The sequence below is a fragment of the Humulus lupulus genome, chromosome 3 (assembly GCF_963169125.1).
Source record: "Humulus lupulus chromosome 3, drHumLupu1.1, whole genome shotgun sequence".
Taxonomy (NCBI): Eukaryota; Viridiplantae; Streptophyta; class Magnoliopsida; order Rosales; family Cannabaceae; genus Humulus; species Humulus lupulus.
Window position 1 is genome coordinate 203,196,188 of NC_084795.1, and position 10,551 is coordinate 203,206,738.

Sequence of the window (10,551 nt, forward strand, 5' to 3'; positions counted from 1 at the left end):
GAATATATTTACCCGTACAGAAACCAGGTGAGAGTTTGGACTATGGTTTGGTTTTGTCATTTATGTAGTGGAGGTCCATGATCATGTGTAAAGATAGCTGCTTCTGAGTGTTCTAATTTGCTCAGAAGATATAGCGCATCCATTCTATTCTAATGATTTATACAAAATTCATACATGCGGCTGCTGGCATTTTAACCAAGATATTGTATTTGATTGGAGAAAATTTTCTTTTATCAGGGTGGTTTTGATATGATATGTAGTGGAAGAGATAAGATTGAAACTCCAGAGCAGGTGACTTTTTTTTTCTTTCTTCACAGTTTCATGTTAAGTTTTATTGACACATTAAGTTCATAATAAATTGTTTAAATGGATTTTCCTTTTAGTTTCAACAAGTTGCAGATACTGCCGCGAAGCTTGATTTGGATGGACTTCTAATTGGTGGGGATGACTCGAACACAAATGCCTGCCTCCTTGCTGAGAATTTCAGGTATATAACTAATTTTTTTCTTTCTAGAAAAATCTTGCTTGGCAGATGGAACTGTTGCCTGTATTTGTCTTCATATGTCATTCATGTAATCCATGGATCCATCTATTTTTTAGGTGCTTGTATCAGTGTATGGGACCCATCCAAATAGAATTTAGGGATTCTTTATCTAACAGTTCGAGAGGGTTACAGGAGTCTTGCCTTTAACACTGTTTCATTGGTTTGTTTAACACAGTTTGGTTTTTTTTCTTTTGTTCAACCAAGGGAAAGAATTTGAAAACTCAGGTGATTGGGTGTCCAAAAACCATTGATGGTGACTTGAAATGCAAAGAAGTCCCAATAATTTTTGGGTTTGATATTGCTTGCAAGGTGAGTGCAACTAAAAGAAATTTTTTATTACTTGAACCCTTAAATTTCTTTGTGGTCCTTTCCATATATCGTGTAGGAAATTTTGGAGCAGCAATCTTTATTTTTTAGCAGATATGAACTTGAACCCCACTAGCTTGAAAATTTTATCCATGTACCTGATGATAATTTTATTTTTTGAAGCATTTTTTTTTTCATTGCCACTGGGTTATATTTATATTCCTAGAATCATCTTATTTACTTGCTAATTCATTATGGTCATGGACTTATGAATTTACTTTAAGCATCAACCTTTACATGTTAAGAGAAGGAACTTCTCATAGAAAATTGTTTGCAGATCAGTTGGTTAATTGTTGTGTGGGCCATCAACTATAACTAGCAAGAAAGTTTGGCGATGCTGTGTTTGATGAAATAAAGTATATTATTCAATGTACCTTGTCTTGCTTGGTGAGCTATGTTACTTTGAGGTTGCTTCGTGAAGAACCTAATGATGGACAAGGGGCAATGGAGAGTGGGCGTAAATGGATTCTGGACCATGGTGGTGCTACTGCAATTACATCATGGGGGAAAATGTGGTTATCAGTTGAGAATCGACCTCTATCCCTTTTTGACTTGAATATGTAGCTTGATCTAAACAGTGTTCTGTTTATTTGGAAGTCCAACGTTTTCATTTAAATCTATCACAATTCTTATGTGATGATAGGTACTTGGTGTCTTTGAATGGTCTAGCAATAATCCCCTGCCTCCAGAGACATGGCTTCTTCCATACATCCTTCCTATTCATCCAGGTCCTATATCTTCCGATTTCAAATTCTGGCCTGAGCATTCTTAAAATTCTCCTATGGTTAAAAATATCTTTACTCTTTTCCATATAGTCTGAACTTGCTGTATAAGAACAATACCATTACTCACGGTCATACTCATCAATCTAATGAATTAATATATAACTTCAAAGTTTGGACTTATGATATTATAAAGCTTGTCTTTTCGTATCCATACTGAAATTCAATTAACCGAAATGTTAAATAAACTCGTGTAATAATTTTTGTTGCAATGAAATTTTTTTTTGGGTCTTTTCCCATGTTGCAGAATTTGGTGTTACATGGTCATGCTGACTTCAGTTCAGTTAAAATGTTGAGTGACAATTATCTTTTTCTTGTTTGTGGAATGGCTTTTTTTCCTAATCCTGCCAAAATAAAAATCCTTAAAATTTTATTTTCCTTGTACAGGAAGAATGTGGTGTCACTGTCGGATGGTATACTTACCAATGTCTTTCTTATATGGGAAGAAGTTTGTTGGTCCAATCACACCAACAGTTTTGTGTCTGAGGAAGGAGCTCTTCAATGTCCCTTATCATGAAATAGATTGGAATGAGGTGCGAAATTTATATGCAAAGGTTAGTCAAAAGGTTATTGTATTTCCAATCTAGTTGCATCTATCTAGGAATATGCCATTTATGCCCTAATTTGTATCTTAGTGCAAAGTCTTCAACATTCTGGAGATATTGGTAACACATTTGATTGAGTCTTGATCATAGTAAATAGAAAAATAAAAAATATATATTTATTTATGTATATATAAATATTACTTTTGAATTTGATACAGTAACCACAGCAAACGTTTTCTCTTGCATACACAGCAACAATATGAGTTAACCAGAAAAATGCATATCTGTTTCTAATGACCAAAGGGATTTCATGGTTGTCGTAAAGTACCAATTTTAGTTTCGAATTAGTTATAGAAAAACTTCTTTCCTCTCTCTTATCAAAATATGACATGTTTGTTTTCACAGGAAGATTTATATTACCCGCATCCACTAGTTCAAGATATCCTCTGGGCGACTCTTCACAAGGCTGTTGAACCAGTTCTGATGAATTGGCCAGGAAAAAAATTGAGAGAAAAGGCTCTCCGCTCAGCCATGGAGCATATACACTATGAAGATGAGAACACTCGTTATGTTTGCATTGGACCTATGAATAAGGTATTGATATTTTCAAATAGTAATCCTTATTCTGTTGAAACTTACTTTTGTGAAGAGGGGAACACATAAAACCTCATACTTAAATCTGTGAAGGATTATAGCTATGACTGTAATTTCCAGGTATTAAACATGCTTCGCTGTTGGGTGGAAGATCCAAATCCAGAGGCTTTCAAGTTGCACCTTACAAGAATGAATGATTATCTATGGATTGCTGAAGATGGCATGAAAATGTAGGTCCAAATGTTTCATTTTTTCTTAGCATTGATATTTGTGTTGCACTTTTTTTGTTTGGTCTGGTGAATCCATGTTTGTGTTGAGTATTAAACAGCTTTTAGCTGTAAAGAAGCAAGGAACAAAGGAAGAGATTTAACTTTTAGATAGGAGATTGCTTCTTTAGCTATTTTAAGTCATAACATGATACCTGCACAATGTTTGCTGTAGAACTTTACTCCTTTCAAGTAAAGTGATATTTGTTTGTTTTATTGTCACAACTTCTGAGAAGCCAATACTTGTGACAATAAGTTGGCCTCTTTCGGTGTTTGTAATAGGATTATTATGTAATAGAGTTAGACTCAGCAATCTTATTACAAACACCGAAAAAGATTGCTAAACTACTACAGGTTTTTGTGCTTTAGGATGTTTGTAATTTCACTTTCTTTCTGATAATATTTCCTCTTTGTGGTGCATTTAAAAGAAAAAAAAATTCTCTGTGGAACACATTTGATAATTGCTTCAATTATGACAAATTTTGCGACTAACAGTTTGAGTGCTATGTTAACTTCCTATACATAAATGACTTTATGGCAGGGGTATAATGGAAGTCAATTATGGGACACTAGTTTTGCTGCTTAGGCAATTATGTCAATTGATCTTGTCAAAGAATACAGCATAACTTTAAGAAAGGCACATGAGTTCATTAAAACCTCACAGGTCAATGCAGCTCTGTGGTCTGAATTCAACTAATTCTTCTAAGTCCAATTTGATGCCTTCCCCACATTTCCTTCGTTGACTAGTTAGTAATATCTTTTTATAGGTTTTAGAAGATTACCTAGGTGATCTTGATAATTGGTATCACCACATTTCAAAGGGTGCTTGGCCTTTCTCCACTCGTGATCATGGTTGGCCCATCTCAGATTGTACAGCAGAAGGATTAAAAGTACTTGCATACAACGTTCAATGTTTTTCATTTATTTTATTTACTGGTTAATAATTTTTATGTCTCATTTCTCAGGCTACTCTTCTATTATCAAAACTTCCCTCAGATATTGTTGGTGAACCATTAGAGCCAAATCGTATATATGATGTTGTCAATGTCATTCTCTCATTACAGGTTGGTTATTCAAGATTTTCACTATTATCTTGCTAGATTTTCTTATTGTTTCAATTAGTAATGAGTCTCATTTGAGATGATTGTAAAGGGTGCTATAATGTACTAGGAGAATTTGTTTTTCATAGTGACGACCAGTAGTGGCACATTTAGAGATACTTTTTAATTGTCTTGTAATTTGAGACTGAAGAGCAAGTAATAAATCTCACACAATTTCTGTATTAAGTGTCTAATTTAAATTGGAGTGTGGGTACCTAATATGTCTGAATGTCAATGGAATCATGATTCTCTAAGAATTAAGCTCTGTAAATGTATTAAAAGGGACAGATTTTAGCAGACAGTCCTGTTCTTTCTCCACTATCTTCATATTAATAGTTGAGATTCCTGTTTTTTATGCTTTGAAAGAAGAAATATCATATTCATGATCAGATCTTTTTCTTTTCTTTTTTGGAATTACAATGTTGCAGAATGGAGATGGTGGCTTTGCAACATATGAACTCACTAGATCCTACCATTGGTTAGAGGTACTCCCCTTGAATTTTTTTCCATATTACTGTGTATTATGTCGTTCGAATCCGAAGTTAAATGTTTTGTTCCTCATGACATATAAGCTCTCTATTAACTTATGCTGATCAGATATTGTTTAATATCTGGATCTGCATGATAATTCAGAATCATTCATTTGATGTTATATTGCTCTTATGTATGGAACACATCTTTATTTTTGGACTTTTGAAATGCATATTTGCCAAAAAAAAAAAAAACACATATGTACAAGAAGATGCCTTTGTGAGCTCCTTTGCCATCTTTTGTGAAACATAGATGATGTAACTTAATCTTTTTGTTGTTTCATTTGTATTTCAGCTGATCAATCCTGCTGAAACCTTTGGTGACATTGTCATTGATTATCCGTAAGAGCCAAAAGAAAACCTTCTACTATATCAGTTTTTTTTTTCATTGTCTTTGATTTTAGGTTCACCGATTATAACTATGATGTCTCTTTAGATATGTGGAATGCACCCCGGCTGCTATTCAAGCTCTAACATCATTTAGAAAGTTGTACCCTGGTCACCGGCAAGAAGAAATAGAGCATTGTATCAAGAAAGCGACTGCATACATTGAAAAGATTCAAGCTTCAGATGGTTCATGGTTTGTCCTATGTTTATCAATTTATAAGCTCTGACTTTTTTTTCCCTCCCAATAAATCAGTTTTGTGCACTACTTGAATGTAAAACTTGTTGGCTACTCTTGCTTTAACTCCTCTTAACAGTTGGAGTATGCTTTTAATTTTTGGAGTTGCTCAACAGGTATGGTTCATGGGGTGTTTGTTTTACTTACGCTACATGGTTTGGGGTCAAAGGGCTGGTGGCTGCTGGAAAGAACTACAGCAATTGCTCAGGCGTTCGCAAAGCGTGCAACTTTTTGCTATCGAAACAGGTTGAGTCTGGTGGGTGGGGAGAGAGCTATTTGTCATGCCAAGACAAGGTTAATTTCTTTTAAGAATTACATGTTCCATGTGTTTTCGTACGATGCTTGACATCTAGTCTAAGCTTAGCCTGATTTGGGTTCAGAAATTTCAAATGGTCGAGTTATTCATATTTTGATTATTTCTCATCTTTTGTTTTTGGTATATAGATATATTTCACACTTCTCTTATTAAGAAATGCACAATATAATTATCTGTTTCCAAGAGGTGAGGTTTAAACTTTAAAACTATGTCAAAGCATTTGTCACCGCATAATTTCTTAAATATATAGTAGTGAAAGGGAAATGGTTCAAGATAATAAATTGAGCTTAAATAGGTTTGGTTAATTTTGTTATTTCATTCTCTCAGCGATAACCTCTTCTGGATTTTCCATGCAGGTCTACTCAAATCTTGAGGGAAATAGGTCACATTTGGTCAACACTAGATGGGCTATGATGGCTCTCATTGATGCTGGACAGGTACGTATTAGAATTTGACGAGTCAAATCAATCTGAATCGTTTCAAATCTTCTGATGTTGTTAAAAACAGTTGTGCACAGATAAAGAAAAAAAATGGTGTCTAAGTGTAACGCTTGTGTATATGCAGGCTGAGAGAGATGCTGCACCCTTGCACCGTGCAGCTAGATATTTGATAAACTCTCAAATGGAGAACAGAGATTTTCCTCAGCAGGTAATTCACATAACTATTTATGTACTTTCTTTCTATATGTATGAAAATTCATGGTTGAAGAAATGATGAGCATGTTGAATGATTGGTTTTGATGGTAGGAAATAATGGGTGTGCTCAATAGGAATTGTATGATCACTTATGCGGCGTACAGAAACATATTCCCTATATGGGCTTTGGGAGAATACCGCTGTCGGGTGTTGAAACAGGCTCCATCATGAGCTTGCTCTATGACCTCATTTGGTGGTTCCTCTCCTTTATTTAAATCTCACTAGTTTCTTAATTCTCCATGTTATCATGTTTCTTATTTTCCTTTTCTTGCCCAAATATCATTTTGTACCTTTGGCAAGCCTAATAAGCAGTCAATATAATAACAGATATATGACTTAAAACACATAAAATGAAGGGTTTACCCCTAATAATGGAGTCAGTTTACACTTTGCTAATTATCAATGTATTATCTTATTATTTAATGAAGGGTTAAGTAGAATTTTCAGCCTATTTGAACGAAAATGGTGGTGAAGCTTTTATATTTTGGTTGTATGGTCATGTGTAGGATGTGAACCATGCTTTTTTTTTTGGATGTGATAAAGTCGAGAGGCTGTGAAAGCCTTGGAAAATTGGTACCATGCTGAGAAAATTGGCAATTTTGACAAGGTTACATCAAAGGTTTCTGAAGCTTGTAGTAGTAGTAGTACAGAGTGAAAGGTTTAGAAGCTAGTACTAGTAGTAATAGTAGTACAAAGTCAAAGGTTTCTATAACCAGTGGTATTAGTATAGAGACAGTGGTTTCTGAGCCCAGCAAAGAGTCAAAGGTTCGAGTATAGGAAACAAAGAAAAAAGATGCTTGTTGCATTCAGTGATAGGTGTTGAGTATATGTGAAATCTGTAACTCTATTGGGTTTACAAATTTCATCTACAGAAACCAAAATATGTAAAATAATTATAACATTGAAATCTATAAGATGGTTTAGTTTTCTTTGTTAAAAAAAAAAAAAAAAAAACTGAATAAGAGCTTAACTAAAGGAGGTTATTATATTTTTTAATCAATGATCATTTGAGTATGTAAATAATATCTATGTCTTTGTTCATGTAATTTTTATTTTGATCTTATAAGCATGTTGTTCTTTCAATATGAGATAATTGTGACATGACTTTTTGATTTATTGGGTTCTCTACACAAGTTTCTAAATTTCTTTAACTCTTTCAGAAATTCAGAAAAGAAGACAAGCAACTTTAGGGAACTGAGGCATTTATAAAGGGATCTCATATTTTCATCTCAGTTAGGTTTGGTTCATTTGGCTATTTTTTCACTTTCAAGGTATTCATTATGTAATTTTTTTTAATGATGACTCCTAATTAATGGTCGAATGATGTTGATAGTTTATTAATTGGTATGTAATTTTGCTTTCATTTTAGTGGCTTCATTGGATTTCAAATTGGAGGGAACTTTATTTGCAGTAGTTTGCAAGAGGTATGTTTTCTTTTATTTTTGTTAAAATACTTTGCAAATGTTAGAGGAGTTTGAATATCTTAGATATTCATCCATAGTGAAGTAGGTTCTGAGATTATTATTATTGTGTGCTACGGTGATAACGAAAGGTTGAGAACTTGTGTGTATTAGTGAAGTAGGTTCTGAGAAATTTGTGTGCTGCGAAATTTGTGTGATGCGGCGAGATAAGGAAGAAAACTTGTGTGTTGATTGAATATTTTGAATTGATAATGATTGATGGTTGGTTAATAAATATGGCTGGAATGTTTTCTGATTTTCTGTTAGTTATTTGATGTATATCTAATAAACTTCAAAAACCATAGAAATTTGAAAGTAGAATCGAAACCCATGTGGGGAAATATATTAGAATAATTATAGAAATAGCTTCTTGCAATTCAAAAACTTGGGTAATAAAATGTAAAACATTTTTTAGTGCAAGGCCAGTACATAAATTTTTTTAGTTTGAATATATACATCAAAAACCAAATACAAAAGAAAGAGTAACATCCCATTAACAAAAGTACTATTTATGAGAAAATTCTCTGGATATTTTCCTGTTTAAAATTTATATATTAAGTGCAAGTCTTGTAGAATACCAAAAAAAGTAGTTCTAGCATATGAAAAACAAATGCATACATTGAAAATAAAGAAAAGAACTAAAGAAGTTAACATGTTCCTTTTTATTTTTTTTATGGAAAGTAAAGAAAAGAATTAACGAAATTAACATGTTCCTTTTACTTAATTATTTTAAGTCATAACGGTACTTAATAACGCTATGGTAACTATATATAGTTTTAAAAAACCAATGTAGTCTAGTACAGACAGATTGATAATTCCTTAAGAGTGGACCCTATTCGTTTGATAATATGTTTTCAAGTGGTCCAGAAGAACATAAGATAACAGTCTAGCTTCAATCATTTTGGTTGGATCATTTTCCATTTTTGACCCTTTAATTCTTCTTTCTCAATGATTGAATGCTATTCATACGTACCTATAAATTATGATTACTAAAAAATCAAAAATAAATAAATATACAGCATTTGAACCTCAAAATTTGATTCAAAATATCTAGTGGATCCATCCAAAACAAATGTATATTCACAGTTCATGTCTACACTAACTATATATCTATAACTAACCATCGCACAGTTTCAATTTATTGCAATTGTTATGGTTTAATTTTAGTTTATTTTTAATTTTAAATAATTTAAATTTACTTTTAATTAATTATATTAAGACACATGTATATAATTAGTTAGAGCACAAGTGAGAGAAAGAGACAAGTTAGAGAGAGAATCCGAATAAGTCTGATTATTCTTGAAACAAGTCTTACAATGTTATTGTTAGGTCTTTACACAATCTTAACTCTGAAACTATCCTAATAATACAAAGATAAAATTCTTAATCCTAAAAACGTGAAAGATTTAATGTAATATGCTTCATAAGATGTAATGTAATAACCAATATTCACGAGTTCATGAGTAGGTGACAAGCCAAAAACATCAAACAGTGCAAATAAATCTTCTGAAGTATGAGGATTTGAAGCTTTATTATCCATAAAATAGTAACTACTAGGTCCAATAGTGTTATGAAATTAAATTTTCTTATTCGTGAGATTCTCTTGGCCCTTGAAATATTTTGGCCCATGTAGAAATTACAAATTAGCTCCCATCAGTCACTCTCTAACAGACAAAGAATTAATCAAATTTCATGTTATTTTATTGCTGAAACTCCTTTCCCACACAACAATTGACTTTTTTATAAATTTTAAATTGAAATAGGAAAATGCTACCCAAAAAGAAAACTAAAAAAAAATAAGGAAAGAAAATGGAATAATCAGCTTATGCTTGTGACATTAAAACTCTTATAATTCTTTTAAAAAAAATATCATACCTCAAATCTATGATGTTGATAAACAGCTGTGTTTGCATTACTGAAGTCTAAAATTCTCCCTGTAATACCATACAAGTAACAAACATCAACCACTATATCTTCATCTAATGCTTAGAAAAGAAATTATGCATTACTTAAAAGTTATCGAACAATTTTTTTGAAGTTCTCACCTGGTTGTTTTGTAAATGTATCCCATATACTAACTCCTTTATTTCCCTCATCAGAAGCTCCCTCAAACTACCATATTGAAATAGATATCAAATTCTTGAACTGACAATACTCTTTATATATATATATACATATATATATATATGTATATCTCATACTCCAATTGCAATATGTTTCCAAAATGAAAATACAGAGAAAAAATAACAGAAGTGTACCTGGTAAGCTGAAGAAGAAGTTTCAAAAATGAACCCATCTGGGAAATTAGCTCTGCTGAGAGATTTTATACTTCCAAATATAAATATATATTTATATCAAATATATATATAATATTTCTTTGAGATGAGGATTGGAAATTCCAGAATTATCTCAAGTTTAGCAATAAGACTAAATAAACATCTTAAATTCATTTCTGAACTCAAAATCAAGTAATTTTAAAAATCAAATCATATAGTATATTTTGGTTGATACAATTTTGTATTTATCATTACATAGACTTATCAAAATTTTGCTTTTTGTTCGTTAGAATAGGACAACTAAGTTGGTGATCATGTTGGATAAAAATTGGCTACGCTTCAATAGGTAATAAGAATTAGGGATTTAATTAGTGCTAGCTCAGTAAAATTAGTAACTTACTGTATTTGTTACTAATATATTATAAATATGAACTTGTCTTTGAATTGTAGAGCCT

General features: G+C 32.2%; 1 pseudogene; it reads left to right on the plus strand.

Annotated features, from left to right (window-relative positions):
* Positions 1–459: 459 nt before the first annotated feature.
* On the plus strand, positions 460–6,811 carry LOC133825329 (cycloartenol synthase 2-like; annotated as a pseudogene).
* The last annotated feature ends 3,740 nt before the right edge of the window (positions 6,812–10,551 follow it).